The following is a 6,000-nucleotide window of genomic DNA, read 5'->3' on the forward strand; positions in this document are numbered from 1 at the left end:
TCTTGAGTCCAAAATTTATGTGATTTTTCAGCTGCATTCAAAATAGTTGACTGCCCACTCTTGCCCCTTTCAAACAATTTACTGCCATAGCTTCAGTAATGCAAAGGAAAATCTCCTCTAGCCTCTAGCTACTCCTTCTCAATATCCTTTGTTTCATTTCCTTTTTCCTATGTTTAAATGTTGAAGATTCACTGGGTTTAGACCAAAGCTGCCTTATCTTCTGTTTTTTTTTTTTTTTTAACCCTTAGGCAACCTCATTTCCTACTTGAAGGCTTCAATGATAAACTATAGGCTGACTTCCCAAACTTAAAGTCAAAATCTCTTTCCTGAGCTCCAAACTTACATATGCAACTGCTACTAGACATCTCTACTTGTCTGTCTCCCTCTTTTAAACTCCATGAGCTTTACTTCCCCGCTTTCTTGATACTACCATACAACCTCCTCCAATATTTCCTAACTTAGGTTTAAAAAAAAAAAAAAAAACAAACTATCTATGGAAATCAGCCTTCTCCTTTCCCTAGGCTCCTAATCTAATCTTAAGTATCACCAAATTCTATCAATTTTACCTCACAATATTTGTCAAGTCTATGACTGTCATCCTGGACTAAAGATTCCATCATAATCTACCTATTTTCTTTTTTTATGGTGGTGCCACACATGGAACACACAGGTCCTTGTGCATGACAGGCAAGCGCTCTAAGAAACATTCCCAGTCTTCTAGATTACTCTTTAATAGCTGAACTCAATGTTATTCAAAGTGTAGTCTGTGAACTAATACTGGCCCACAAATTTTAGAAACTTTATATAACAATTTGACAGATCAAAACATACATTTTATAGTAGGTCACTATAGGTACAAACTGCAAATTCAAACAAAATTGGTCCTTCACACAGTTAAGTTTGATAAGCACAGGTCTAAATCGGGGTCTCTGCATTTACACTTGCTTCTCTCCAATCTGTGCTCTGCAGAGCAGTCAAGTGATGTTTTTCATGCAAAAATCTGTGTAATTTATTCAGTTATTAAACAGTGGCTTCCTGTTGCCCTTAGGGTTAAGTACAAAATGCTTACCATGGATTTTGGTCATTGTGATCTGCTTTGGCCTCATTTCAGATAAACCACCCTGTGTTAAGGTCCAGTCTCTATTGAACCTTCCAATTCTAGAAAACTGAAATAGCCAGTATCACTTGGGTAACTACCCTTCACCTTTTAGGTTTCAGACTAAAATTATCTCTTCAGAGAAACATTCTCTTAAGGATGAGTGGGCTTTCATTATTTAATTTTCCTTTATAGCAGTTATCATCTAATTATTATTATTTTTTGTTTAGTTTCTTTATTTCCCCACTGACTTTTGTCTCCACGAATTCAGTTGCCCTCTTTTCATTATCATATGTCACCAGAGCCTAGCAAAGTACATGGCACAGATGAATTGTTCAATAATTTTTGCTAACCAAGCAAATCCAACTCAGGAAACAGTGAGTAGATGAAATATAAATGCCTTCAATATCTGGCCATATGTAAGGCTTGAGATAAAACTGGGTAGCAAGTGCTTTAGAAAAGTTATATCTTCTTTATTGATCTTAAAAAAAAAAAACACCTAAAAAGAAAGGAGAAGTCCACTGTACCATTAAAAACAGGATTTTCAAAAAAGTAAAGAATTTTACAAAGCAGACAGGAAAGTGACAAGTCTAAGGGTAACAGACTCTAGAGCCATAATGCCCAGCTGCATTGCTTAATGAACTAAGACTTTGTGGTAGTTAAGTAATCTGTTTTCCAAAGTCCTCATTTGTAAAATGGTGGTATTAACAAAGCCTTCTTTAAAAGTTTACTATGAGTTTAAATGAATATATAAAATTTGACAGTGCCTGGTGCAGTGTTCTGTTAGCAGTTATCATTATCATTAACAGTTCTCACTTAAATTTTTTCTGCTTGTCAATGCCATACTAGAATATAAATTACAAAAAAGCAGAGTTTGTATTATTATTATTCCCTGATAGAGCTGTTTCCCACCAGGGTCCCACAGGAATTATGGACTATGAAAACTCATCTGGGTTACTATTTACTCATTTCTCTAAAAAATGGTATACAACTAGTACATAGCAAAGTAAATAATATAACTTGATTTTTACTGGGACTATGACTAAGAAGGGCCACTCTCTTGTATCCCCAGTGCCTAGCATACAGCAGATGCTCATTAAATACTTTTGGAGAGAATGTATATTTACAAAACCAAAAAACTAATGAAATACAATTCTGCACTAAAGGTCAATTTTATTCTACCACTTCAAAGTTTCTATAAACTTCAAGAGTCTGTTTCTAGGAAAGTCATTTTCTTCAAGCTGTGCTGCCTATACCATTCAAAGCCAAAAACGCAGAATGCAGACACTAGGCAACAAAGGAACAACTATAACAACAATAACAACAACAATAACAAAAAAAAAAACAATGTTGGCAGGAATTATGCAGTAGTACAAGGTAGAAGACAGGTAGAATATGGATACCCAGGAGACAGCAAAGGATATTTTAGGCCAAGAAACAGCCTTAGGAAAGGCAGTCTCACCCAAAGTACAGAGCGCCAAGCAGTACAAAAATGATTTTAGGTTATAAATGGTAAACATGTTTATTTTGATAATTATGTACCCGTTTTATTGTAATTAGGATGCTAAATTGATATTTCAGATTTTACTATTTAGAACACTGAAGTAAATAATACCTACTTAGATTTTAAGTAAATCATATAAAAATGTATTAAGTAAATAATGATGCACAGGAGGAAAGCAAATATGGCAATACAGCATTTTAACAAGTTAATAAAATCTGATAGATACTGAGCTAAATAAAGTATATGAATGTCAAAGAACATAACAGGTTTTGAGAAAAGTACCAGTCTTCTAAATGAAGACAAAGCTTTCTCCTGCAATGATTCAAGATAAAAGACAGATACCCACCAGCTTTGAATATTTCACTTCCAATACTAAAATTGCTATGCATAAAATCTTCATTTTCCCGTATGACAAATCTGCTACATACTTCAACTTCTCACTTATTCTCAAAGTGAAGTTAAAATTTTACAACTTCCAAACAGAGAAACAAAATAGGAAGTGACTTATCTGTAGCCCAACAATTCACTTGAAAACCAAGAGCTAGCCCTCCACTGGGTAATGCAAGCCTATAATCCCAGAGATTTGGGAGGCCAAGGCAGGAGTATCACAAGTTCAAGGCCAGCAATTTAAAAAGACCCAGCCTCAAAACAAAAAAATAAAAAGGGCTGGGGATGTAGATCAGTAGTAAAGTGCCCCTGGGTTCAATTCCCCAGTACAAAATTAAAAACAGAAAAAAAGGAGCTAAAATCTTGCATTTTTCAAATAAAGAGAAATTAATTAATACAGTAATGAAATAATCATAACACCAGAAAGGGTGTCAAATAAGAGTAAGAAAATAGCATTCCGTTCTCACTTTCCTCTCAAAATTAACCTAATAGCCAAATCCGGTCAAGCTAAGAAGTTAATATTTATTAATGAGACATTGTTCTAAGTACTTTATTTGTATTAACATGTGCAATCCTTACTGCCCTATGAGAACCATCCCATTTTACAGTTCAAGAATACTAAAGCCCTGAGAAGTTAAATAATTTGCCCAAAGCCAGAGCTGGAAGGTGGTAGAGTAGAGGTTTAAATCCTGACAATTACACTATAAAATCTGAGCCCTTAACCACCAGGCAACATTTCTCTCAAGAATGATGGGATAATCTGAAATATCCCACCAGTTCCATCATGGTGAAGAGATGTAATTTTCTAAGGTATAATCCTTTTACTCTTCAGTTTCCTATCCAAGAACCAAGATTCCATTATAAGGAAGAAGAGTATTATATTGGGGCAAACTAGGCCCAGGATTATGCATCAGGAGCTTCAAAAGGATGGCAGAGGGCTTAATGATAATGTTCACGGTCTTGGTTTTGGAAGATTAAGCAAAAAGTTAAGATAAGCAGAAGATTAATCTTATTTCTGCTGGGCTCTGTGACTGCTTTGAGGGAGAAAATTCTACTACCCCTTTCCTTTATGTTAGTCAGTGCACAAAAACAGATCCGAGAGGAAGAATTAGGGAAAGGGGTAGCAGCAAGAGAGCAAAGCAGAGTCAAATTTGGTTCTTCAAGACTTGGATCCCTGAACCACACGGTTAGCTTAATGTACCCTAATAAAAGTGAGAATTTATGAGAAGGCAAATGTGTGTTTGGAGATTGAGGACAAGACTACTGGGTAGAGGCATTGAGTGGTCTGGAAAGCTGAGAACGCACTCTAAAAGGAGCTAAGAGAACGATACTTTCAAGGGTCCGTGCCTGGGATGAGGAGGTATGGCGGTGGACGCTGTGGGGCGGCGGGGCCAGTTTCTCCCTCAGGGCAGTACGCAGGACGGGCAAGAAAAGAAGGTATATAGGGGGAGATACACAGGTATGAGAGAAGGGAGATCGGCAAGAGTAAAAGGGGCGAGGTCGTGGAGAAAATTAAGGGGGCTATTGGTAGGCGGAGGCTGGGAAACCAAGCAGGGATGAGGACATCCCCAGAGGAAGTAAGAAACACCGGATGGAGGGCGGTCCGGGGGGCGGAGGATGGGGCTGGAGGCAACCCTCGTGAAGGCCGAAGGCGCGCCGCAGGAGCCGGGCTCCCGTTCCAAGAGGGATGCGGGCGCAGCGAAGGGCCCGGAGGAGGCCGCCCGGCCTGGAGAAGGGAGGGGGAGGAGCGAGCGACCCGGGCCGCGCTGGGACCCCGACGGGGGAGGGGCACCTACCCGGACGTGCGGGGCGACGGCGAGCAGTCCTCGCGGCAGCTGCTCTCCGGCTGAGGCGGCGGCCGAGAGGGCCCCGGGAGCCGAGGTTGTGACGGCGGCGGCGGCGGGGGCGATGGCGGCGAGTCCCTGTGGCGGCCGCCTCTGCCGAGCCGCATCCCTCCGCCCCAGTCCACCCTCCTTCCCTATCTGCCGCTCCTAAACTTCTTCTCCGGGATAAACAAGCCCGCCGCCAGGGGCGGCCGCCTCCGCCGCTCCCGCCCCCGCGCGCCCCCCCACCCCGCCCCGGGCCCGTCCGGGCTCCGGCTTCCGAGTTACGACTCCAGTCCCAGCCCAGCCCGGGAAAGCGCGTGCGCGGCGGCGGCTCGCGAGGCTCTTCCTGCCTCCTTCCTGCGCCCGGCACTTCCGGGCGGCCCGGATCCGCCGCCGGGTCTTGGAAGCCGCCGCCTCTGCCCGGCATTGAGCACAGAGCCGGCCCAGGCAGCCATTGACCAGTGAGGGCGGGCTTCGCTTTGCCGGCACTCTACTTTCTCCAAGTAGGAAAACTTCCTTGCTTAAAAGCCCACTCATAGGCCTCCTAACTTGTCTAATCCGCTGAAGGGAACCTGTGCACGATACCCACGGGGCTGTAGCAGTCTCTAGAAAGCCTATTTACAACTTTTGAGAGCTCCTGTTGCGATCCTAGAACTCCGGGAACCACCTTAACTCAAGACAGCTGTAAGGAGACAGCCACGGAAAATCCAGAACACTGGGTAGACAATTCAAAACTATTCTACAGTTTTCGGCTGGAGGAGATGTGTTGGAAGTCTCGGGCCAAAAGAGAGGGTCTTCGGAGATGGTTGGGACGTGCTGAAGACCTGGAGCAACCCAGGACTGGACGTTGGTACTTAAAGCTAAGCAGATGCCTGAAGAGAAGTAGAAACCGCCTAGTATCTTCAGTCGTTTAGAGTTTTACAGAAAAGGGTGACAATAGAATTTTTTTATTCAGCCCGCCCATGGGGCGAAACACTTTTCTAGCTTCCACGAGTCAACCTCACTAAAGAGGTTTTAGGGACCACAAGTTCCTGTTTTGCTAGTGCTGACATGGAATTCACTCAAGGATTTCAACTCTTTTTACTTTATGCATCAATCAACGAATTACTTACCTAGCTTCCCTAAAAAGGGAAGAGGAACAAAAAATTAAGTACTATATGACGAGCACTGTACAAAGCATATATATG

General features: G+C 42.3%; 1 protein-coding gene across 2 annotated transcripts in view; it reads right to left on the minus strand.

Moving 5' to 3' along the window:
- Positions 1 to 5,072, minus strand: part of Spopl (speckle type BTB/POZ protein like) — a 56,704-nt gene extending 51,632 nt beyond the window's left edge. For both annotated transcript variants that reach the window (XM_076866086.2, XM_076866085.2), the window contains exon 1: positions 4,780 to 5,072. The gene's annotated coding sequence lies outside the window, so the exon portion shown is untranslated. The remainder of the gene's footprint in view (positions 1 to 4,779) is intronic.
- Positions 5,073 to 6,000: the final 928 nt, after the last annotated feature.

This window comes from Callospermophilus lateralis, chromosome 9 (genome assembly GCF_048772815.1).
Source record: "Callospermophilus lateralis isolate mCalLat2 chromosome 9, mCalLat2.hap1, whole genome shotgun sequence".
Lineage (NCBI taxonomy): Eukaryota > Metazoa > Chordata > Mammalia > Rodentia > Sciuridae > Callospermophilus > Callospermophilus lateralis.